A 26,895-nucleotide genomic window follows, 5' to 3' on the forward strand; every position below is an offset into this window, starting at 1 on the left:
ATCCTGAAAGGGAAAGAAATCTTGGAAGTTAAGTGCATCGACATATAAGAACAAAAAGAAAAATTTGAGAAAATGACTTGCAACATACCAAACTAAAAGAAAAAAATATTTTGTTTGTGTTGAAGAAAAGTTTGAAGGACAAAGAAAGTGGCAAATTATTTCAGGAGCTAATTGACTGAAAAACAAGGGGCCATGAACTGAAGCTAATGCTAAGAAAAGATAGTTTACCAAGGGAGTTCATGAAAAATGTCTTCAGGCAGCAGGTGATTAGTGTGTGGAACAACAAGCAATTAGAGGCAAAGAACATCATTATACAATCTGAACACTGTCCCTCACATGGATGAGCAGCAGAGCCTTTAATCCTCAAATTTTTGTGTGCAAGCAAAAAGACAAAGGAAAATTTATGCGAAGTTTAAAAAAAAGGTGCACCCTTTAAGATGAGTTGTAGTGATTGAATTAATCATAAATTGAGAGGACATATGAGCATATTGGGTCAATAACTGGAGAATAATAATTGTGGAATATTAAAGTATGCTTGTGATCAATAACAATGTTGGGATAAAAGCAGTAAAACATATCAAGTGTGTCTAGCAATAGAGGTAGAATAACTATGATGTATGGGCTGAAGAGATCTTGCCATCTGGGCCAACTCAACCATTTCCCTAGGGGACTCATAATTTCACCATTAATTTTCAATTAAATTAAGACATTCTCTACCAAAGACTATAGTCAAAAATTAATTCATACTTATTTTAAAGGAACAACATGTTAGCTTTAAATAATGTAAAAATATTCAGAAAAGAGTAAAGTCATGGCTTATATTTAAAGAGAAGAGAGCTTCAAATGGTTGGAATGTAAAGCATTAACTATGTGTTGGATAAAGGACTTTTGGTGGGAATCTGGAGAAGACAGGGAGAGTAGAATAAATATTCTAAATGTGAATGAAAAATGAAATACCTACAAAAACCTGGGTATTTCAGGTGGCACCAATTTCACACTTCTACATAAGTTTGTCTCTAAAAAGAACTTTCGAGGTTATAAATTTCTAAGGTTCTTACAAAGATACTAAAACATCTCTGTGAGGTAACTCTTTTTCCTCTGAACCTTATGATCCACAGGAATACTCTGATGATCAAAAATGTTAAATCAGAAAAGGAAACTGCTTCCTCTATGTCCTCAGATGTTGTAGATGATGGAAAACAATGGAAAGCATAAGGAGATGCATTCAGAAGACTTTAGATATGACAACTGTATCAGTCAAACTCATCATTCCAGATGACAAGAGTTCAGGCATGACTAGGTGCAACTGTCAAGCGGCCTCAGGTAAGTGGAGGTTTTGGGTAAGAATCACTACAAACTTTAGTATATTTATCCAGTATGAACTGAAAGGTTGTTTTCAAAAGGTAACAAAAAAATTAAGTTAAAAGAACAATGAAAATCCTGTATGAGACAATTGGGCGGGGATCTTATATAACATACATGAGAAAGCACATTTGAGATGGAAGGAGGGAAATGCCCGAGTCAACAAAGGATATCATCAGGCCACTCAATAAAGGGTGCTACTGCAATTCTAGACAACAACCCCAGACCAGATACAACTGACAAAAAGATTCCAAAACAATGGGAAATAAAATTCTATTAGTTACAGCCCTTCTAATAAATGATTTCTTCAAAATAAATTTTGCTTACTGTTACTCATTCACAGCACACTGATTATTGCATATCTACTAAGGGCCAGTATCTCAGCTGGGCACAGGGGACACTGAGAGGAAAAGCTTTGTTGATCATCGCAACTGAGGAATGGCATAGATTTTCACAAGCAGGTTCATTCAGATTGAAAGAATGGACAGTCGCTGACCTGAAGGACAACTAGTGAATGTGATATTACTGCTGTTGTTCTTTGTTCCAAATTTAATTGCTCATCTTTTGGGAGAGCTGGTTACTTTGAGAAGAGGAATACTGGCAAGCTAGAGTTTTGAAGTTAATGACTATAGGGGGCTAGTCATATGAAAAAAGAGTGTCTAGAGAAAATGAGAAGGATGATGCATAAAAGAAACCAGAGGGGAGCATGATAGCAGAATGTACTCATGTGGGCAAGGCAGAGGGTTAGCTCAGTATTGTTTCAGAGTGTAGGACCCAGAAATGTGTGAAGTTGCAGGAAGGCATACTTTATGTGGAAGTGTTTTCCAACAGTTGCAGTGATCGAAAGAGGACATACTGAAAGTATTTGAGTAAAGTCAAAGGAACTATAAACTGGTGTTAAGGTTGGAATATATATTTAGGAAGGCTTTATTTTGAAAAATTTAAGAGCATAGGTTTTAGAGTCAACAGACCTTGGTTCAAATGCCAAACTTAGTGCATATTAGCAATCTCCACTGGCAATTTACTCCTATCTCTAAGCCTCAGTTCAATCATCTGTAGAGCAGTGATAACGTCTGCTTGAGGAGTTGTGTAGACGGGTAAATAAGACAGCGTATTCAGAGAGCTTAGGGCAGTGTCTGGCAGGCAAGGAGTTTTTCATTCTTTGTCCCCATTTATTGTTAGGATTGCAAAATAATGAATAGACCTAAATTTGGGAATTATCTGGATTTAAATAACTATAGTTCCTATTTTTTATAATTCATAGCTATCTATTTATTATTTAATAAGGATAATATTAGAGAAAAAACTTCAAATGATTTCCTGGAAAATATTAGAAAAGTTTGTTCCCAAAGAAAAAAATTATTAAGGAACCTAAAATATTAATATAAAGTTTTACATATTTCTAATAATACTTGTCCCAAGATCTGATTGTTGTATAATAATAAAATAATTAATCCATTATAGCTCACAAATATCACTTGAAAATACTATGACATGTCTGGTATAATTAAAGTATAAAACCATAAGACTTAGACAACTGGTTGATTTGATATATGAATGTAATTACGTGATGTGGAAAATATTCATATTGCCATCTGCAAGTCATAAGACTCATGCAGTTTAAGATTATAAATTCATAAAGAATGAGTGACTATTATGGATTGCTCAAACATGTCCTGTGGTATCAGCAGACCTTGAAAATACTGAAAACCATGTTAATCTGAAGTCACTTAATGAATACGAATCCTTCCCTGTTCGAAAACTATGGCTATATCAGCAAGCATTTGATCACAGAAGCAGAACCACTAAGGGTGATATATAAAAAGGGATATATGATATTATTTGAGCTTATACAAGTATAAGAGCCAGTTAAACAATCTGTTAGACTGTTGCTTCCCTATCCGGTCCTGCGGCTTGAAGACAGCAGGGCAGAAGGTGAGAGGGAGGGAGGGAGGATTAAAGTGGGAAAGTCAAGTAGAGACCTACAGTGATAGTTCCAATCCATGAGGATGGATTGGGACCCACATCTGTCCATTTGCATGCCTAGAAATTAGACTGACACAGTTTTGTGGATGCAGGTTGAACACACAAGACCTCTTGGTCGAAGATGGGCAGTTTATTACTCTTAGGAAAGTGGACACAATGTCCACGTTTTTACACTGGTTTCCCTAGCCATAATTCCCACGGGGTGAAGCAAAGATGCTAGGTGGAACTGCACATTCAGTGGGCTCTGTAACAGAACCCTGAAAAAATATTGTATAGTGTACAATGCATAACCTGCCCTTTTCTCTGTAGAGTGCTACTCTAATTTCCAAGGCTATATGCTACATGAATATCGTTGAAAAAAATATTCTGTATAGTCTGTAGAATTATCTCCAGGTCTTTCAACAAGTATATTAAGATGTCCTTTTCCTTTATTTTTTTGGAAAATGTTCATTGATCATATTTATAAATATTAATAGAACTCAATTGTTCTATTTTTCTTTGATTAGTCCAATTAATGTCATTGTATCATTTTTACCTGTCTTCTATTTGGATCACATTGTTCTCAAACTTTTTAATTCTTTATTTTCCTCATTTTCATTTCTTACTTTTTGTTTTCTCTTCCTGGCTTCATTTCCCCATGTTAAATTGCCTTGTAATTTTTCTTCATTATTGAAATTAATTTTTGTCCTTTTTGTTCTTTTTTTTCCTTAATTCATTTAATTTTCATTTTATTTTTCCCTTTTATTTTTCATTTCTTTTCTCAATTCATGGATTTCTGACTCAAAGTTTCTTTCCCATCACCAAGGGCTTCTTTAATCTTAATTAAGGATTTTGTGTTGTTTTGCAGCGCTCTTCTCCCCAGATGACTTGGGGGTGGGAGGGTGGACTGGAAGGAAAGCATATTTCACTACCTGAAATGTTTTGATTCTCATTTTCTGTTTTCTTTTCATAGTAGCTTTGTATAGAGAAAGGCTATTTTTGTTCATTTTGAAGGCAGTGTTGGGCTTACAAGAGCTTTGTTTAAGTGTGCCTTTTTATTTTTTTCTTTTTAAAGTTTAAAGTCATAGGTAGTTCTTTATGTGTATATACACTTCTTAATTTTTTAAAGATATTAGATTACATATATGTTACACAAAACATATAGGGGATTCCCGTATACCTTGTTCCCTACCCCTCCCACATTTATCCACATTAACAACATCCTTCATTAGTGTGGTACGTTACAATTGATGAACACATTTTAGCGCATTGCCACTAAATGTGGATATAGTTTATATTGTAGTTTACATGCTCTTCCTCACATTTTGTAAGTTATGACAAGATATACAACGGCCTGTATCTGTCATTGCAATATCATTCAGGACAATACTGAAGTCCCCAAAATTCCCCCAAATTACACCTATTTTCCCTCTCCCTCCCCACAAAACTCCTGTGGCCACTGCCTCCACATTGATGATAAAAGTTCTTCCATTGCTAGAGTCACAATAAGTATATAGTCAAATAACAGTAAATCTGCTCTAGTCTATCATTCATTCTCCAATCCTGAGAATTCTGGAATGGTGATGCCCGTACCACCTCAAATTGAGAGGGGGGTTAGATCCTATGGGACAGATGGATGGGACTATCTTGTTTGCAGTTACAGACTCTCTCTGTTCCTTGAGATGGTTGCTGTCCTTCATCATCTCCTTGGTAGTTGTCCTGGGTGAGTCTAATGAACTGGAGAATAGGTATTGCATCTCTGTTGAGATTCAGGGCCTGGTTGGCACATGAAGAGCCCAAAGATTTAAGTCTCTTGGACATACAGCTATCAGCTTTAGTACTAACTGTAGGTTCAAATGGAAGGGGCAGAAGAGCCATGTGTAGGAAAACCACAACTGAGTCGAACTCTGCCACACTGGGGAGTATAAATTCCAAAGTAGGACCCACTTAATTCATGGTTTTTCATGGAAGTGTTGTGTCCTCCTTATAGCTCCCATTTTATTTATTCCTATGTATCTATGTATCTACTTCCTAATAACTGATGCCTCTCCAAGACTGTCCCCTTAAGTCCCAGGTACTCCTAAATGATTTTCCTATAGTTAGTGATCTGATCTACCATGATTCTTTCCAGTATTTTCACACTTAGCATGGACTTTCTCTTTCTGGTGATTACTGTTGTTAATCTTAGGACTTCCATTTTCTTATTCTCCTATTCAGGTTTCTGGACTTGCCCTCACACTCTGTAAGAACTTACAGTGGGATCTCATGAGAGAGCTCTACTGGAAATTGATGTTTACATTTTTCTACTTACAGGTAGTTTGAGTTATTGGTTTTTCTGCCTTCTGAATTCATTGATAGTGTCGTGTTATTTTATTTATTTTTGCACAATTTATGAAGTGGTTAGGATTTAGACTGCTGCTTCAGGCTTGGATACACAGAATTACCCCTACTTTTATGTTAATGGCCTTGTCAGGTATAGTATTAGTGGAAAAGCACAATAATTGTATTTTATGCATAAAAATAGCAATAAAATATAACAGAAGAATTTGATGATTCTTTTTATTCTATTTCAAAGCCATCACTTATTTATGTACTAATAAATCTGGAAGAAAGTCATGACTCACTTTACCAAAAAAGGAAAAAGGATAACTACTTCTAGACAAGGCACAATGAAATAACTATTTTTCATTAACACTACTATGTAAGGGACCAAAATAATGCATTTTTAAGGCCTCCTGTTTTTTTCCAAGTTAGAGGCCTTAACTCTACATTCTATTCCCCTTACAGGTTTTCCATACTAATAAAGTTGACACTAAGGGATATACAATGTTTTTAACCAAGACCTATAATTTCCTGACAATGTAGTTTCTTTGCTTATAATATCCAGAGACACTTTTGTCTCTGAGGTAGCCATTAATTGTATGTGAAATCATTATTTTCCATCTAAACCAGTATCTATGTCCACTTATATTTTTAAGATATGACTTCTTGTAAAAGAATTTCTGACATTATCTTTAGATTCAGAATGTTCATAAACAAATGTTCTTATTTTATTTCTTAATTATCTTAATTTATTTTTTGAAAAGACTCAATCCTAAAAGCCTTCCTTCCAAAATGTCTTTTGAATATAATATTTTACTAGTAAGGAACAATTAATACTTTTCAAATTTCAGAAACAAATCCCAAATCCCAAATTTTCACTCCCGCTGGCAGTATTTTCTACTAAAAACATGTCAAGCGATTCTCAGTACACCCAAATACCTCAGTTGCTAAGCAACTGTTAATGAATTTTCCACCAAAAAGGTTTCAGACCAGGCCTCAGATATCAAATTCTCACACAGCCCTTGATTCCTCTGCAAAACGTCCCTGTACTGTGGCATTAAAAAGTTACTTCACATAATAAAAAGTAACTTCTGGTTATAGCATAATGTTGAAAGCCAAGCAAACAAAAGTCATTTTAGTTTGCTGATCTTAAATCACAACCTTTTTATTACTTTTTATGCTGAGAAAATGCAGATTAACATCCATCCATGAAGATTTTCATTCAGTTTTTAATTAATTTAAATCAATTAAGTAGGTGGTAGTTTAAATATAAAGCAATTATGGGTCAACTTTTTAATAAGCAGGGCTTTTTTTTTCAAGAAAAAGAAATGAAAAGTTATTTCTGTATTGTTTAATTACATAGATATGAATTTTACATAGACACCAATTTATTAAATTTTATATTACATAATTGTTATTAGCTACTCTTTCATCAGCTATATAAATTTAAGTTTAACAGTATTTTTTAATATATTAATTTCTTATCATGTTTTCAAGAATTTTGAACTCCAAGAATAAGGCAAATCAATATTCTCACTGAGTTACAAGAAGTATCTCAATACTTTCAGAAATCATCTCATACATTTAAACCAATGCAGTCTTGTGTACTGGGAAGAGAAAAAAAAAATAGTTTTAAATCTATCACAGAATAGCTGGTTGATTTTTGGACAAGTAATGTTGCCTACCCTCAATACTCTTACTTATAATATCTCAATAATAGGAGTAAGGATATTATCACCAGAGGAGATGAGGTGAGGGTCATGAGCGCACTTTACAGACTGCGTGCTAATATATACATTATATTTATTTCTAGTAAGGTGAGGTTTATTTTCTTTTAATTAATGATTGCATTATAACGGTGATGGAAATTGAGTGAAATATATTGTTTCCACATATTTTTAGAAAAAAATGTCATTTTTTCAACTATATGCGAAGAAAAACAAACTCATATTCTCTCTTTCTCTCACATACTTTCCTACCAGGACCAATGTGGATTTCCTTGGAAAACTGTAAATTCTTGTTTCTTTACAAAGTCCTGTAGAGTGTATCTACCAAACATTTCTCCAGGCACACCTGTGTCAACTTCCTATACTCAGTGCCAGTGCCTTCTCAGTCCTGCGCATCATGCCTGTAAGGAACTCAGAGTCATCACAGAAACTGATGTGGAATCAAGTAATTACGAGACAGCCTGGTAAGAAGCACAGAAAAGGTTAGCTCAAAGTGGTACGATTCCAGGGGAATCTGACTTGGATAAATGGAGCTGGAAGCTTTTGAGTTGAGCCTAGGAGATTAAGTATGCGAGCACAAGTGGTGGAAGGGGTAAATGTAATTTGCAGGAAAGAAAATAACATAAATAAATGTCAGAGGCATATGTAAGTATGGGTACATGGAAGAATGAATAATTTAGGGTAGTATATATAGAAATTCTGAAGAGATTTACAAAAATTTATAGAATTTAAAAACGACTTTAGCAAGTTAATAGAGTAAATGGTTAATAAAGGGAATCAATTGTATTTATTTTTTAAAAAATCAGATTTCAACAAGAACTTTCAGGAGAGTATGTTTTTTTCAAAAAACATTTAGGGGCATGTAAGTAAAGAATTTTAAAGATGCTAGTACCCACTATATCAATATAATGGTACACTCTGCTGCGATTAGACATAATGCCATAAAATAAGATTTTTAATATTTTTATAATATTTAGCTATTAAATATTTTTAAGTGAGTGGGAAATACCTGGAAAAATATTAAAAATGGAAAATATTGGAATACTAAATTATTTTAAAATATGTCAATTTATATACATGGATGTGAAATGGAGTATAACTATTATTCCCTCCTTTACCCTTCTAGAATGGGGTAGAAGAGTGAAAAAAAAAAAAACATGAAAGAACATCACTGTTGAAGAGCCCAAGGATTTTAAGCCAAAAATATCCATTTGAAAGTATTTTTCATTGTTCTTTCCAAGTTGATTTGAAATTGCCAATTGCCAAAACTAATTACCCTCATATATGCTGATGGATTCAACTTGTTAATATTAAGGAGCACTGTCTCTATCCTTTGGGGGATATACATCTATAACTTTCTGTTATTGTAATAGCTGTATCTTTAGTTTTTATATTAGGGTAATGTAGCCTCAAATGAGGGGAGAGGATGTTTCCTTTTCCTCTATATCTTTAATGCACTGTGTAAGCTTCCTTAAATATTTTATAACATTCATTAGTGAAACCACAAGGACTTATACTTTTCTTTGTGGGTAGGTTTTTGTTAGAAATTCAACCTAACAGATATATGGATATACATATTTTCTATCTCTTCCTATGTCAGTTTTTAAGTTTTGACTATTTCAATAGATTTAATTTCCTCGAAGTTGTCGAACTTATTGCCATAAAATTATTCATAGCTGGCCCTTATTATGCCTTTAATATTTGTAAAATGTTTAGTGACATCCTCTTTTCTTCCCTGGTATTGATATTTCCCTTCTTTTCCCTTTTAATTCCTTAGTCTAGCTAGAGATTTATAAAATGTATTGATCTTTCCATAAAAACAAACTTTAAATCCACTAATTCTACTTTTTCTCTTTTCTCTTTTATTAATTTCTGCTCCTATATTATTTTCTACTTCACTCTTTGTTTCTTCTTTGCTTAATTTCTTAAGGTTAAAATTTAGATAAAAGATTTTTCAGATTTCTTTTCTTCAAATTTAAGATTTGAATTGATCAATTTCCCTCTTTTCTCCAGTTAGCTGCATTCTATGATTTTTAATGTATTGTATTTCAAATATTTAATTCAAATTTAATTCTACTATTTCTACTTTGATTTCTTCTTACACTCATGAGTTATTTAAAGTTGTATTATTTTCTTTCTCAGTATTTGCTTATTTTTTTACCTGTTTTTTCCTAATTTAATTATGTTTGGTCAAAGACCTTACTCTGAGTGATTTTAATACTTTCATAGTTATTGAGGATTATTTTACAGCATCTATTCTATATTGGTTAATCTTCTATGTTTATTTGAAAATTCATAATCATAAAACTCATTTGGGCTCTCACACTACCTTCTGATTCTCTGATCTTTTTCTGGTTATTTCCTTCACCGAGCTTTTACACAGACCATTTCAAGCTTTCATCATTCTCCTGAAATTTCTAAATGTTCTTGTCTATCCTTCACAAAAAATGACCTCACCTCTTACTGCACAGAAATATATATGGTCTCACACAGGACTGTGCCTGCTTTTCTGAAACCAAATATAGAAACCTATTTTCCTTTCCACCTGATACAATAGTGAAATTTTTCTACGTAGCAAAGGCTAATCCCTTCGCTCTGGAGTTTGTCTCTCTCTCTCATAAATTTTACCCAAAAGTGTATCTTTTATCTCTTCTATATATATTAAACCTCTGCCTTTTAACTAGTTCTTTCACACGTTATTGAACTTGTTGCAACTAGAGAGAAACTAATGGGACAACTAAATCCCTTTTAAAACACTCATTTTTCCTGTTACTTCCAGATCTCTCTCATTCTTTTTAAAGCAAAATTTCTCAAATGTGTTTGTTGTCTATAGTCTCATATTTCTTCACCACCTGTTCAATATCTGCATAAAGCAACTTTTATTTCATTCAGAAATTTGTTAGTTACTCTGAAAAAGTAGAGCCAATCCATTCCTTCATCAATACAATACTTACTTTCTCCCATTTGGAAAGGATGGTCTTTTCACCCTAGTGTAAATGACCATATCAAGTACTTCTAATTATAATGTTTCGAGAGAATTTCTATACAGTTATTGTGGGAATACAAATTCAGACACAACAGAGACTCCTATAAAATGACCTGACCACTGTATTACTTACAGCACAAAGGATCCAAAGGAGCAGGGGAAATGACCCATGCTGGTCGTCCCCAGGGAAGGTCAACTGCTTGGCTACTTGGCAGCTTGGCATCTCCACAGGTGTCTCTTCAGAAATGAGGGATACCTGCCCTGCCTGAGTGCTGAGCTTGTATACATTCCAAGGGGAGGGAGCTCTACCAGTGAGCAACTGTTGTGCCCTAGCAAGCAGCTGGGGCTAGTTAAGATTTAACATCTACCCTGACTGCCTGCAGTGTCTTATAGAAATAGAAATATACTGAACACCTGCACACAAACAAGCATGAGGGGAAAAGGAGGGAGTAGGAAAGGGCTAGGAGATAACCACTGAGTCTGTCTGTGATTTCCCCAGCATAATGTAACGAAGAACAGACTCATGAGTAGAGACTTTTTAGAATGAAATGGCATCACCTTTTCAGTAGACAAGACTCTTTATATCACTCTTTAGATATGGTTGCATTTGGACTGGATTAGAAGGCAGAAAGCAGGTTAGTCTTGGATCTATTGCAGTAGTTCACATGTGAGGTGTGGAGTGGATAAAGCTAGACAATGAGATCTTAGATCCATTTGGGAAGTGCCCATGCAGGAAAAATGTAGTGGCAGATTAGGGATAAATTTGGAGTTAAATTACCAAACTTGCTGATGAACTGGGGTAGGGAGGGAGACATGGTGGGTTGTTTGGGAGGAATATTAGAGTTCAAGTTGAGTTCTAGGGTTTTTAATTTACTAGCTAAATTGGATGGTGGTGATATAAGTATCACAAAATCATGATGACGAGCAAAATAAAATTCAGATTTATTATTATTTGTTTGTGTGCCTGTGTGTTTCCAAGAATACAGCCATTCAAGACATTTTGTCATAGGAGATGGGGTGGGTACTCTCAGGTGAGAAGGACACTTATGCTTTGATGAATGGAGTGGACAAGAGAATATGGGAGTGGGGTTGTACTTCCCAATTCTCTTTTTTTTTTAATTTTGGTTGGGTAAAAATTATGAAGGCATATTTAAATATTTAAGCAAAATTATACCACTGTATATCTGAAGGGGGACTACTTTTTTAAACTTGCTGGTCATTGTTGATCCTGACCCTCATACATGGAAAAATATACTACATCCACTCAATAAGAAGAAAAGTAGGGACTGCAATTTTGAAGAGGCTAACTTAATAGTTCTGTATTTCTGCAGAAGTAGAGAAAAGTATTAAGTAAAACGATGGCAGAGGTGAATGGTGTTTGAAAAAGTAAATCGATGTACATAAATGGAATGCCATCCTCATTTAGGAGACTCTGAAATGGACTTACTAATAGGATATTGTTATAAATGAGTTTCATTTCTGATTAAAACAAGAAAAATTTCTTAGTTTTATAAACGGATATTTTCCCAACTTGCTGAGAATTATCTACCAGAAATTGCTATAAACAAAATAATGATGAAATATTACAAGTAATTCCATTAAAGTCAATAATAATTATACCAACTATTACTACAATTATCTAGCACAGGCAGAAGAAATAAACCACCTTTCCCATCAACAAAACTCATGCAGACAACAAAATAAGCAGACATCATCATGCAGACTCATCTTCTCAACATTCTTATGAAATTAGTACGATTGTCCTTGTTTTATAGATGCATAAACTGAGGCACGGTGATATACTTAAGTTGCCAATGATCAGCTTAAAAGAAAAGATTCAAACCCAGGTAGTCTGGCCCAAAAGCCTGTAAGCTTTAATTTCTAAGCTGTCTCATTGTTATGAAAATAGAATTTTTTCCATTATTAAAAATATGAATGCCCTTTAACATTTGTTACAATTGATGATAGCACATTCTTATAATTGTACTGTTATTCATGACTTAACTTAGGGTTCACTGTTTCTGTAGTGTACTTCCTGGACTTTTAAACAAAATTTTATGTTGTAAAATTTACAACCTAATATATCTCTTTTGAATCACATTCAGATATTTATTTCACTGCTGCTAATAACATTCACAGTGTTGTGCTACCATCACCACCATCCATTATCAAAACATTCCATCGTTCCAAATAGGACCCTGTCCATTTTAAGCCTTGACTTCCCATTCCCTATCCTCACCTTATCCCTGGTTGCCTATATCCTAGATTCTGACTCTATGAGTGTGTTTGTTCTTATTATTTCAAATCAGTGAGATCATAAATAGCTGTCCTTTACTGTTATTTCATGGGACGGGATGTCTTCAACTTTCATCCATGTTGTCACATGTATCGGGACTCAATTCCTTTTTTATGTATGCATATTTGAAAGGAAATGTTTCCCCACTTTCCTTCCTGCCACCTTCTACTTCATTCCCTAAGTAGCTGCAAAAGATTTCTTAAATCCATATCAGAACTATTACTCTCTTGTGTAAAATTTTTCAGTGACTACCAATTGCTTACATAATTAAATCCAAACTACTTAGAATGCCTACATGACCCTACATGATTTTTCCCAATCTTTCCAATCTTTTAAGAGGCATTTGCCTTTTTCAATATAGTCGAGTCACTTTGGTTTCCTTTCAGTTCTTGATTATGCTCAGTTTTGTGCCAATTCAAGGCCCTTGAAGCTGCTGTTTATTCTGCCTCAAACCCTATTACCCACGTTGTTTACAAGGCTAGGTCCTTTTCATTAGTTATAGCTCAGCCTAAATACAAGCCACAAAGAAGCCTTCTCTAAAATCCCCATTAAAGAATTCCTGTTGCCGTATTATTTATGTCAGTCCCTTGGTTTTTTATTCACGTTATTTTTTTAATAAATAAAATTTTATTGAAGTATATCATTCATACATGGGCATGCATAAACAATAAGTGTATAATAAAAGTTTTAAACTTAAAAAACAAGCATGCATATCAACATACAGGACTCCCATACATCACCCCACCACCAAGACCTCACATTGCTGTGAAACATTTGTAACAGGCTATGAAATAGTTTTTGCCCACCCCACCTGATTATTAGTACCTGGTATTAATATTATACATTCGTTATAGTTCTTGAAAGCATGTTTTACTATCTATCCTGTTGACCACACTTTTTCTTTGGAATAATGAAAACATTCTAAATTGGGGTGATGACAGCAAAACTCTGTGATGAAAATGAGAGCAACTGAGTGTACACTTTGAATGAATTGTACAAAACAAAGGGCTGTAGAACATAAGTAATCCAGAAGTAGAAGAGGGCCTGTGGTTAACAGGACAAAGACTCTTGTTGTTTTAGCTATTTGTGTTTATCTGTTTTTGTCTGAATCCCCTACTAAAATATAAACTCCCTGAAGGTAGGAACCATGGCTGGCTTGTTCAGTGTCCTTAGACCCTAACTGAGTAAGTGAATTAGCAATATGAGCTGAATGAGTAATGGGAAGGTAGCCTTTTTCATGTAATATTCAAGTAATATTAATAAGACTGATAATGTATGAAAGTGGGGTAGTATCACATTGTATAAATAACAAGCTGGGATGACAATAGCCATGAGTACAAAAGCGAAACCCCACCATCCCGCCCCCTTATTCCTTCCCCCTCAGAAAGTTCAGAATGCCTGTGGACGGCCCTGAGCTACTTTGTCACACCATGTGAGGTCACAAGCTGTGCTGAGGGGCAGGCCAAGGCCAGGCCACTTCTGAGTGAAAGAAGCATCAGGGCTGAGGCAGAGGAGAAGTCGGGCTAGGTGCTGCAGCTTCCCACAACAGAGGATTTTGTATCTGACTTTATCTCACCCTGAATGGCTCTCTCCCACTGTGTCTGCTGCCCGAAATTTCCCAAGACAGTCCCTTGCTTAAATCCTGAGAAACCCACACAATGGCAGCCTCATTAATGCAGATGGTCATGCTGAAGTGTGGACAGATTGGGAGGCTATGTCCAAGCTTCTCCAGTATGGATGGAGACGCACCACTGAGGAGAATGGCTACTCCAACCATACTTTGATAGGCAGCCAGAACCAGAAAAGATATGACTTAAGGAATATTGTGCAACCAAAACCCTTGCCTTCCCAGTTTGGACACTACTTTGAAACAACATATGATGCAAACTACCACAACAAAATGGTACTTTGAAACTATAGGTTTAAGCAAGAGCCTCACTGGTTCCCAGGACATCAACTGGAACTGGATCCTCCTCCATACAAATGCACAGAGAAGCCAACTTCTATGGAAGCCAACTTATATTCAGAGCCTCAAATTGGGCATCATTCTGGGTGTGTGTGGGATCCTAATAGTGGCCAATTTCAGGATCCAGGATTCTAAAAGAATAAGAAGCTTCATTTCCCCAGAATAGAATAGAATAGGAAGACCATTCTAAACACAGTTAGTAAGAATTCACTCTCTGAATAAATAAAACACAAAATACAAATATTTTCTACCCTTTTTTGTTTTAGCCAAGATTAAATGTCAAATTTAAGCTAATTGTATCCACCCTTAGTTCTCTATTAGGGGTATTGCAGGAGGGTCTTCAAGAGAACTCTTTCTCTCAGAACTACACCTGCTCTGTTCTTGCCTGCCTTCCATCAGGGAAAGACCTGCAAAAGCCAGGCGACTTTATGTCCTTTTGGCCTAGATGCTTTCTGAAGAGAAGCCTGATAGTCATGGTCATATAGTGCACTTTGGTGTTACCTTAATGAATATCCCTTCTTGAGTACTAGGCCAGAAAAAAATATATATATATATATTTTTATTAAATAGAGTTTAACACATGTACAATAGTAGACAAAATATTATAATGAACTCCCATGGACCATTACCCAGCTTCAATAATTTATGATTATCCTTATTTACCCTTATGTACTTTCCCTCTTTCTTAAATTTGAAGCCGATCTCAAAAATTATTTAATCTATAAAGGTTTCAGTATTTATCTCTAAAAAAGGGTTTTCAGTTTTCCCACAAAGATCACTGGGGAAACCTCTCTTAGTAATGATGCAAAAGTGGGGTGCTAGAGTAAGGCATTTACAGGATTTGGGAGTAAGTTTTCAGTTGGCCGAAGGTGGGTCTTTCAAAGTGGGGAACTGGTAGGGGTTGGAAAAGGATTGTAAATAGTTTTGGTGAACAGAGAGCCAGGTGTCTTAATTTTAATATGGTCAAACTTACCAATATCACCCTATATCTCTTCCAAATCTTCATTATTTTATGTTTTATATATAGATCTGGAGTTTGTGTTGTATGTGAAGTGAGGTAGATACCAAGTTTCACTTTTTTCTATATGGCTATCTAATTGTCCCAGCATTAGTTATTGAAAAGACCATATTTTCTCCACTGCTTTTCAATGCTATTTTTTAATCTATTTTATTTTAAAAACTTATTCATAAACTATACAATCCATCTAAAGTGTACAATCAATGACATTTGGTATAATCACAGAGTTGTGCTTCAATGATATTTTTATTATTAATCTGTGAATATGTAACAGATCTGTTTCAGGGCTTTCTATTAGATTTCATTAGTCTAGTTTTAATTCCTTGTACCAAAACCTTACTATCTTAATTACAACAATTTTTAAAATGTCTTAATATCTAATAAATCAAATCCTTTAAAAATAATAAGCTGTATAATTTTGGATCTAATATCTATTATTTAGGAATGAGGATTTGTTTGATAATACAGCAATCCTCCACTCTAATGAATTTTAGTTAGGCTAAATTCTAAAACACATTCATTTATGTTTGTAAATCTTTATTCTACACATCTTCTCTCACTTAGCTCTATGTTAGGCATGTCAACTTTATGCTTTACGTAAAACTCATGTTTCCAACCCCTCATTTAAATGTTTTTTATTTCCCCAACTTGGCCATTCTTTTAAGTATATATTTGTTGTATATTTCTCACCTCTAAGAACTAACTTCACTGTGAATGACTAAGCTGCCACTTCAGTCAAATCTCAGCAGGGCCTCCCTGCTTCTTCCATAGTTCACTTTTACTTAGTCTTCTTTCCATAAAGTTAATCAAAAAATTATTTTTCATCAAATTAAAAACCTGTCATTTATAATACTTTGATGGTTACTAAATTACAGTGTCAGCACACAGATGTGAAACTGAACTGTATTTAGAGAAAGAAACCACTCTGAAATAAATGAGTTTAGCTGAATAATTACTTTCTCTCTCTAAGACTGGGAATTTCTCATATATCATCTGCCTGTTCCAACAGTGCAGGAAAGAATTAGGGCTTTGTGGATTGTTAATTATAATATTTAATAAATGATTGCAAATTCTCACTGGAGTATATATTATCTCATTTTAAAATGAACTCTGAAATGTGGCTCTCTTAAAGAAATTTTGTAGGAGCTCTTTGAAAAAGATAGCCTACATAGATATATATCTATAATTAAATAATTCCTTATTAGCAGGGATTGTCCACAATCATTAAGCCATTAATGAGGATTTCAGGGATTTGACTTCAAAACACCTTAGATTCCCATTTAGTTTGGCAAGTATTTATGTGTAATTCCTGTGATATTCTCCATGAAGTTCATTATGAAGGGTTATACTTCCAGACATTAGTTATTGTCGATCACAGCATCAACAGTTCTTTTGACTATTCAAAGAAGCCTCCAGTAGTTCTGAGAAAATACATGGGGTAGTCGGAAATAGTGTCAAAAGCTGATAAGCGACTGGCGTGGCAATATCTTCCTCCTAGTGTTCAAGAGAAACTAAAATCTGCCTCAACTTTATCTATCGAACTTAACTCTGTCATATTTTGACACAATGGCATTTGGGAGATACAGATGGCCTTGCTTCAGTGTTTAAATAAGCAGCTTAGTTCTGATCTACATTACTCCTGGAAGGCAACTTTCACTTTAGAACTCATTCAAAGACAAGAGTCTATTTTTCCCAGGACATTTCTCAGATAATATTTATTGAGTAGTCACTGTGACGGCTGGCACTATGATAAATAATTGAAATCCACTATTTCATTTAATCTTCTCAGTTGTTGTTTGAGGAAAGTAGTGAGACCATCCTCATTTGCAAAGGGAAACCTGAGGTTCAAGGAGGTTTTATAACTTGACCTTGGACACACAGTGTGTGACGGTCACTAAATGACACCGTCCTCTAGGGGGGATCTGATTTGCTCACAGATTTGCATCCTTTGTTCACGGCTACATTTCACCTAAATTCAATTATATGTGCTTTCAAGTGTTGTAATTTCAGCATTCAATGGTAATAATTTATTGTTTTAAATCTGAAATGTTCAGCAGTAGTGAGCTAAGCCGTCTATGTTTGAGACTATCAAAGCTTTAATCAGAGTGAGGCTTCATCTTATCATTGCAGCAATTAAGTAGGTTGAAATTGAAATACAAAAAGATGTATTAGCCTTTCATTATACGTTAGAAACATTATCCTTGTTGTACTAGTTTGACTAAAATGCAGGCAAGTTGTTTAAACAAGAAGTGTTTTAGCTGATAAAATATCAGTAAAACCACAAATGAAGAATGCCATGTAAAAGCCAGGCTAATTAAGCAATGACACCCAGTGCCATCTGACAGATAGTAGGATTAGTGAATTTAACACTTGCACCTTGCCGCGAAGCCAAGGGGCCTTGAGGAGAGAGCGTTTATTCTGATAATCAGAGAATCACAATGTTCTAAGGGACTGGGAAGGCTCTGCTGGCAGGCTCTCTTTTGAGATTTGAATCCTCTCCAAAATACCACTTCCTAATCATGTGCAGTCATTATTAAAGACTTTATTTCTACAAAGTGTTAATACAACGGGGCTTTTATTAGCCTATAAACTTACAGTTCTGAGGCTAGGAAATGCGTCCAAATCAAGTTATCAGGAGAAGCTCTCTCCCTGAGGACACGGCTACCAGCGATCCTGGACTCCTGACAGGGCAGGGCACGATGGAGTCATCTATCTGTCTTACTGTCTCCTCCCGGCCCTGCTGCTTTCAGCTGCTGCTGCTCCTTCTGTGGCTTCCTCTCTCTTCTGGGTTCCACTGGTTGCAGCTTCTTGTTCTTGGGGTTGTCTCCCTCAGCTCGTGGGTTCCTCTCTGAGCTCCTGGGTCTTTTCCTCTGCGTCTAGAGCTATTCATCCCATATATAAAGGACTCCGGTAAGAAGATTAAGACCCACCCTGCATATGCCTTATGGAAGTAATCTAACCAAATGGCCCCTAACTGAGTCTAATCAAAAGGTTCACAGCACAGGAATGAATTAATTTAAGAACCTAATTTTCTGGGGCCCACAAAATCCACAAACTACCACAATGGGAGAAACACTTTATCAAGGTGAAGTTTAACTTATGAAAATCTCAGCAGACAGTTCATCCTACTGAGTCAGTCTTTGCAGCAGATAAACTGTATTTTTGTGTGAAATCTCTGAAACTTAACATGTGATATAGGTGTTATTAGTCAGCCAAAGGGGTGCTGATTCAAAGCACCAGAAATCTCTTGGCTTTTATAAAGGGTATTTATTTGGGGTAGAAGCTGACAGTCACAAGGCCCTAAAGAGGCCAACTCAAGGTTACTTAAGAGGTACTTTCCTACCCAAAGTCTGTCGCCACGTATTGACACAAGATGGTGGGCAATGTCTGTGAGGGTTCAGCCTTCCTTTTCCTCTTAAGGCTCCATGGTGTCTGCTTCCTCCAGTCTCAGCTATAGGCTGGCATAAGGCTCTCTATCCAGGGCTTGTTTCTTCTGGGCTCAGCTGCTCTGGTCTCTTTACAATGTCGATTCTAAACTATCAGAATCATCTTTCTTCCTGGTGCTGCCAGATCCTGTCTAAAGAGCTGTCTCTCTTCCTCTGTGTTCTTCTTCAATCCTAAGTTGCACTCTAATAATGTGGTTGAATCAAAGCCCCAATCTTAACATCATTTAATCAGGCATCTCAACTGAATTTAATACAAACAAAGGGTTATCATGCCCAGGGGAACAGACCAGTTTACAAACAAAACCAGGATCTCGTTTTGGAATTCACAAGTAATATCAAACTGCCACAGCAGGTAATTGATTTGGGATTATTAAGGAAAATCCCAAAATTCATAAGGTATTTGTTCATGAACAAAGAAACTTTCAAAGAAATATTTTTCAGAACACATTTATATCCATTTTCATCATAGTTCTTATTATTCTGTGCCATATGTGCAAATACTGTTGCTTAATTCAATTTAGCTGAATAGTAGTTTACTTAATTGCTCTTTTTAAATACTTTATATCTAAACTCTCTCTCTCCTTCTCCCTTCTTCTCTCCCACCCTCCCTGTCTTTCCATAGGATTGTCTTGAGCATAAGCAACTGGCAGCATATTATTTGAATAGTAAATATAGCATTAATAATAAAAATTAGCCAAGCTTGAGTTTAGGTGGTTCATAAAGTTGATTACAACATTCATCAATATTTTATTATTCAGTGCAGAAGACATTAACAGTGATAATATTCTTGAAAGTTGCTTCCTAAAGTGAAATTCCAATAATTGTGACCATCTTTCCAGTCTCCTTAGGCTTGAGATATAAAAACTTATGCCTAATAATAAAATAATAAGTATAGATAAAAATCCTCAGATTTTCCTCTAATAGTCCTATTTTCCTACCCTGGGTCCTCCTTGTTGTGTGTAGTAGTAAAGAGGGACATAGACACTAGCTCAATCCCCTTTTCCTGACATTGACATCTGTGCTCTGCATGTTTGGGCCCTCTCTCCATTGAGCATTAGGGACCAGCAGTAACAGTACTGAGGCATCTGCACTTGCTCTCATCGCCTTTATGTGGTCTATTATCTTTCATCAGTAATAACAATCTAATTCAATTGATTTATATGGTAGTTGGGATGTTTCCTGATAAATTGCTCATACTTTCTCCATTTGGGGTGCTGAGTTATATAGAACTAAATCTGTTGACCTAAATAGAGTGATGGAAACTGGGCTTGCAAGATTGCATGACTTCCAAATGCAGAAAAAAGGCCTGAGGTTTAGAAAGGAACAGTGGTTCCCAGGACAACAAGTACGTAGTTTCTTAAACCAGTCCTCAAAATGGAGGGACTCTACACTACCTTAAATGTGATTCCCAAACATTCCTTCTGAGGGGATCAGGGAAAAAGGGACACCACTTGTCTTTCTATGTCATGGAAAGAAGTCAGGCATAAGCAATCTCAACAGAAGGTGGCAACAATTTCTCCCATGAGAAAAAGGGCTATGTCTATTTTGCTCAGCATTTTATTTCCCATTTACTGTAACAGTTCTTGACACTTGGGAGATGCTCCACATATATGTAAAATTGAACATTGTGTAGCAATCTGGAGACAAATAATGTTTTTAGCAGAAAAATTGGAAAAAGTATTAATATTTAGTATATTTAAAGCTTCAAGACTTCAAATGTGTAAGGTTAAACAAAAATAATCCTTGTGAGATTGACATGATTTTCATTTTAAAAACTAAAGATGTTTGAATGGTTTTGTAATACTTAACCCCATAAATACAGTCAAAAAATATCTCTGAGTCCTTATCTCTTTTTGTCTAGAAATAAGATCTTAACCATCCAACTTAAACTCAGTGGTCTTCTATTCTGAAATACACAGAATTTAACACTTCTCAGGGGGTAATTTGGAATAAATGTTAAAGACTATGGATTATTTATATCAAAATCCTAATTAAAGGACTTAATAGAACTTATACAGAATACTCATGTGCATATATAGTGGATTATCATGTCATTATCACAAAGATCAGTTTCCTCTTTTTGCTCCAGAAGAATATTGCTAAATTAAGATTTTACAATACTTGGGGGCATAAATAAAATACATATATTATCCACAATATTGCATGTATAAGTTATGCAAAAATCATTAAAATTTTATTCCAAAATAACAGATTCTGTTTATAACTTATTTCCTTATGAGGAACATTTTGCATTCTAATATTTCCTTTATTCCAAAAAAGAAAATTAAAATTATTAAAACTAACCAATAACAAAACACATTGGAAATATCCATTCCATGTAATACATAGTATTGGAGAACAACGTGTACATTCAATATGTAGACATTAAATTATAAATAACTTTTTTCTAACTTCATAAAGAAAACTGAGACTATCAGACCTATTTCTAAGTTTCTCACCCCCATTACGCCAGTGCATTTGTTTCTACTATAACTTTTATCTCCTATCCTGCATTTCAGAGGGAGATTAGTCCCTCCTTCACGTGTTCTCAGCTGAAAAACCTCCATACCTGCATTCCTAATGCCACTCCCTCCCATTTCCTGAATGCTATTGCTCCATTATTCATCACTTCCATAAGTTAATCTTGATCCTCTCCTATTGTACAGGTTTTACCCTCTTGACCTACATAGTTCCTTCAGGTTTTCTCATCTTTTTATGAAACAAACCATCCACCTATATCTATCATATAATCCCTCTCTGTTTACAACCTACATTTCTTGGGAAAAAATTTCAGTACTCATGTCTTTTATCCCTAATTATGCCCTTTAACTCTATACCCCATTCAGTTCTTTTCCAGCATAATCTAACTCCTATCCCCACAGACTATCCAAACATCAAACTTCTTCCCCCATCGTATACACCTTAGGTATCCTTAAGAACCAATGATTTCAAATTCTGTTTTAAATACTGTGGTTGATTAGATAATATGAAGGACCCCTGGTAATATAAAGAAATGTATTCTACATATTAGATATTGTATCAGTTTGATATAATTGATGAATTCCAAAAAGAAATATTGGATTATGCTTGTAATCTGATCTGTACCTGGGTAAGATTGAGTTATGACTAGGGTGTTGGCATGGCAAAGAACAGAGTTGAGGGCTTTTAAAGTTGGAGTTTTGATGCTGGAGTTTGATGCTGAAGATTTAAGCTGGAGCCCTGGGAAGTCAATATGCAGAGGAAAGAGAAGCCAGCCCCAAGAAGGAAGGAAACTTGATTCCAGAGAGAAGCAAGCCCCAGGAACATAGGAACCCAGGAAGCCTGAACCCTTGCAGACGTCGGCAGCCATCTTACTCCAAATAGACTTTGATGAGGGAAGTAACTTATGTTTTATGGCCTGGTATCTGTAAACTCCTACCCCAAATAAATACCCTTTATAAAACCCAAACAATTTCTAGTATTTCGCATCAGCACCCCTTTGGTTGACTAATACAGATATATTGCATTAAACTTAAATCTAATGGCATTTTTGGGATCCCTAGAAAATATGGGAAATCTCAAAAAAAAAAAATAAAGGTGAGTAGGTGGGGAACAGGAATGCAGGATGAGTGCTGGAGTAGAGAGCTGGAAGCATTTAGGAAGCAGTAAAGCAAGATTTCTTGAGGGCAAATGTTTATATCAGCACTGAGATCGGAGAGCACACACGTCACAGCCTTAGCAAGATGTAAGAATGACCAGAAGAAAATAAGAACTACCTCAATATGAAAATATGCAGTACCCTAGATAGGTCTTTAACATTCTCTCTGATTATGTTCTACAAAGTATAAACTCTTAAGTTTAAAAGGAAAAAATCAGAAAGGAAACACTCTACTGTGGAAACTAGTAAAAATAAACTAACCAAAACTAAATGATTTACTTTAAATAAATTTTTAATGGATCAAAATGTTCAGGAAGACTGAATTTAAAAAACACAGATCCCAGAAATAAAGTTTTAATTATTGACATGAATGGACTAATTGTAAAATAACACAAAGCTAATTGAAAAAGAAGCCAGTTCTAAGTAAAGTACAAGGAAAACACGGATGAAAAAGGAATTTAAAAATATTGAAAATAAAAGTCAGGATGCATGGAGGACATAATGGAAAGTTTAATAAAATTGAATTGCAGTTTCTGATTAAGAATTTAGAGTGCATGAGAGAGAAAATTATGAGAAATGCCTGATAATTTTCCCCCTTAAAGGGAGATGTAAATCTCAAATGCAGAAAGGTCAATGTATATCAAGCTAGATAAGAAAAAAAAAGAACACATAGAGAAATTGCAATAAAGATACAGAATACCACTGAAGAGAAAGATTTTAAAAGGATCAAGAAAGGAAAATAATCACACCATCAGCAGAGAATCAAAACTAAAAATGGAAGCTTAAAAAGAGTAGAATATTTCCGAAATGCTAATCTAGGATTATATACTCAGAAAAACTACATTTAAAAAACTTTTTAGAAGAAAATGAAATGAAAATTTCTGACCTTGGGGAGGGAAATAATTTATGTTCCTCAAATATAGCACAAGATACCCTCAGGAACCATAAATGAAGAGATTGATAAATTTGACTTCATTAAGATAATAACATCCGCTCAACCAAAGACTCCATAAAATATTTTAAAAAGACAAGTCAAAAATATTTGCAACAAAGTCTTTTTCTGATTATGAAAAAATCTAATAAATATATTGAAATGAGATTAACAATAAAAATCTGCCAAGAATATTAACAGGAGTGTCACACAAGAGGAAAAAGAAATGAATGGCAAATAAGTATATAAGATGATGAAAATGAGGAAATTGCAAATTAAAACTGCATTGAAATATCATTTTACTCTCAATAGATTAAAACAAAATTAAAAAGTCAGATAATACCTGTTCTTGCAAGGATTTAGAGCAAAAAGATTTCCTATATCCTGCAACTGGGAATGCAAATTCATAAAATCTCCTTGCATAAAAAAGGACATTAGCTTGTAAATTTAGCATGTTCACACATTATAATGTAGCAATTGCACTCTTAGAAATTAGCTATGTATCCCTCCAGAAACTTTTATAACATATGTGCTGGAAGACACACAGGAGAATGATCCTAATAAGAAAAAAAAAGTAACAACTGAAAATTAAATTTAGGAAAAGTTTTTTGTTACTTAGATGCTATTTAAAATAGCAGAAAACCTAAAACATGTTCAACAATAGGGAACTGTTGTGTTGGATAAACTAAATACATCAATAAAATTTATTAAATCATTAAAATTTGTTTAGGAAGGATATTTAATAACAAGTTAGAAAACATAAGCTTATTTAACATGTAACTTTATGCCAAGTAGCTAAAGTAAATATCATCTTGTTCACTGGGTAAAAAGAACCTGCTTTATGAGTATACAATTCAGTGCAATTAAATAAAAAATCTCTCCATACTGAAGTTAATGCTGAATTTGCTGATGTCTTAACAAAGGCTATAGTAGACACCATTTTGGCCATTAAAAAATAAGGTGAACCTATCCACCTCTTCATGGTTGAGATCATGGAGATGAGCCATAAATCTGAAACTGAAACAAGGTTAATCAGAGGGCTTGTTTTGATCCACAGGGCATGGCAACCTGGTAAGAACAAATGAGTAGATGTATCCATCCTCACATGCAATGTGTTTTTAGAATATGAAAAAACAGAAGTGAACTCTGGCTTTTTTTATGACAGTGCAGAAGAGAGAGAGAAACTAGTAAAAGCCAAAAGAAAATTTACTGAAGATAGAGTTAAAGAAAATAATAAGGGAGTGGATGAGACTAGAGTAGTCGAGCACCTGCTTCCCACATGGGAAGGTCCTGGGTTTGGTTCCCAACGCCTCCTAAAACAAAACAAACAAACAAACAAACATAAAGCAAACAAATAAAACTAACTCAGGGGAGCTGATTTAGCTCAGTAGTTAAGCACTGGTTTCCCACATAAGAGGTCTTGGGTTCAATCTCAGCCCGGGTATCTAAAAATAATAATAATAATAATAACAATAATAATAATAAAACTGAGAAAGAAAGTCTATGGTGATGATTCAGATAAAAGATTGCTGCCATAAATCAAAAGGGAATTGACCCCTTTTCCTTAGGTGCTTTTGCTAAACAAGGCATAGTAGCTCTGCGTAGAGATAAGAGGAGAACTATAGAGAGGCTGACTCTTGCTTGAGGTAGGGTAGCTCTAAATTCTTTGGATGGCATAAATGCTGACTGTTTGGATCATGCTGGCCTTGCCTATGAGTATGCATTAGAAGAGAAGTTCACCTTTATTGAGAAATGCAACAATCCTTGTTTTATTCATGTAATTGATAAAAGCACCAAACGAGCACACACTCATATCAAAGATGCAATAAGAGATGACCTGAGGGCTTTCAAAATGGCCCTGATGATGACTGTGTGGCTCCAGGTCCTGGGGCAGTGCAAGTGGCAATGTCAGGAGCTCTAGTGAAATATAATCCCAGGGTCAAGGGCAGGGCCCTGCTTAGGTCCAAGCATTTGCTGATGCAGTGCTCTTTATTCCCAAAGTTCTTACTCACAACTCTAGTTTGACCTTCAGGAAACACTAGTAAAATTTAGTAAATTCAGCATGTTAAAACTGCAGTAACTTCTTATACCAACTACAACTGACCCTATGGACCAAGAGTGAGGTCAGGTTCCACAGGTTAAAATCCAAAAAAATATAAGAACCTTGGGATCACTTTATCCTCTCAGGAAAAAGGAGAAACATTTTACTTGTGATTATGCTCATATTTAAAAGTAGGATTTTTTCTTTATGTGGTTTAAACACATACTAGGTTTGTTAAGTACTTCAGGAATACACAGCAAGAACTTAAGAAGGTATATTTCTGCAATTGTGGAGCACATTTCCTCTGGATTTCTTGCAGGCAAAATTCCCATCTTGCTTTGCATTTCAGTTTCTGGAAAGAAAAATTCATTGTTTATTTCTGATATTCTTGTGAGATTAAATGAATCTGGTTTATATAATTGGATATGATATTCTCTATGCACTACTTATTCAGAGAAAGATAAAATAAGAGGTATGAAATTTTTTTTCTAGTTTTTTTGGTTTTGGTTATCAAATGTTTTAATGTCATTCTTTGTGTTCGTGCATGCCTCTTTTGTACAATAAAGGGCTTTGGATACCTGTTTTTTAGCTTGGGAGTTCAAAAGTGTACTCTTTGTCAGTAGAATACCATCAAGAATCAAGAATCCAAGGCTTAATGGAGGTAGGAACATATGCCCAAAGGGACACCCCATAAAAATCTGGAAACAGCAGTAGATATTTCTTTTGCTACATACTGATATGTGTACCATATGAGTGTTGTAAAATACTGTCAGTTTATTGAATGTCTACTGTTCTGTGGTTTAAGTGTAGTTTTTCCATCAAGTAGTAGAGTTAGAATGAAAATAGTGGCTCTGATTCCTAGTATACAGTTTGCTTGTTCAAGTTCATATTCCCACAATCGAACACACTGATGCAAAAGAGCCTACTGGTGCTCTCGGAAGCTAGAAAGCAAAATATTTCATGTGAACTGAGTGATATTTCTTAAAACAGTTGTTTTAGAAAAATGACACAGGAACTGATGAAAGTACGTCAGGGTTTTTTTAATGTCAGAAAAATCCCTTTGAGACACCTCCATGAACACCCGACTGCAAATCTTCCACTCCTGACCTCACCGCTCTCCCAGGCAGGCTCCTCCTATCATCACACCCTTTCTTGTCAATATTAAGTTAATGAACTATCCTCAAATTGTCTACCCTAC

General features: G+C 35.0%; 1 pseudogene; it reads left to right on the top strand.

Annotated features, from left to right (window-relative positions):
• Positions 1-1,241: 1,241 nt before the first annotated feature.
• On the top strand, positions 1,242-25,736 carry LOC101434599 (T-complex protein 1 subunit zeta-like; annotated as a pseudogene).
• The last annotated feature ends 1,159 nt before the right edge of the window (positions 25,737-26,895 follow it).

The sequence above is a fragment of the Dasypus novemcinctus genome, chromosome 16, assembly GCF_030445035.2.
Source record: "Dasypus novemcinctus isolate mDasNov1 chromosome 16, mDasNov1.1.hap2, whole genome shotgun sequence".
NCBI classification, from domain to species: Eukaryota; Metazoa; Chordata; class Mammalia; order Cingulata; family Dasypodidae; genus Dasypus; species Dasypus novemcinctus.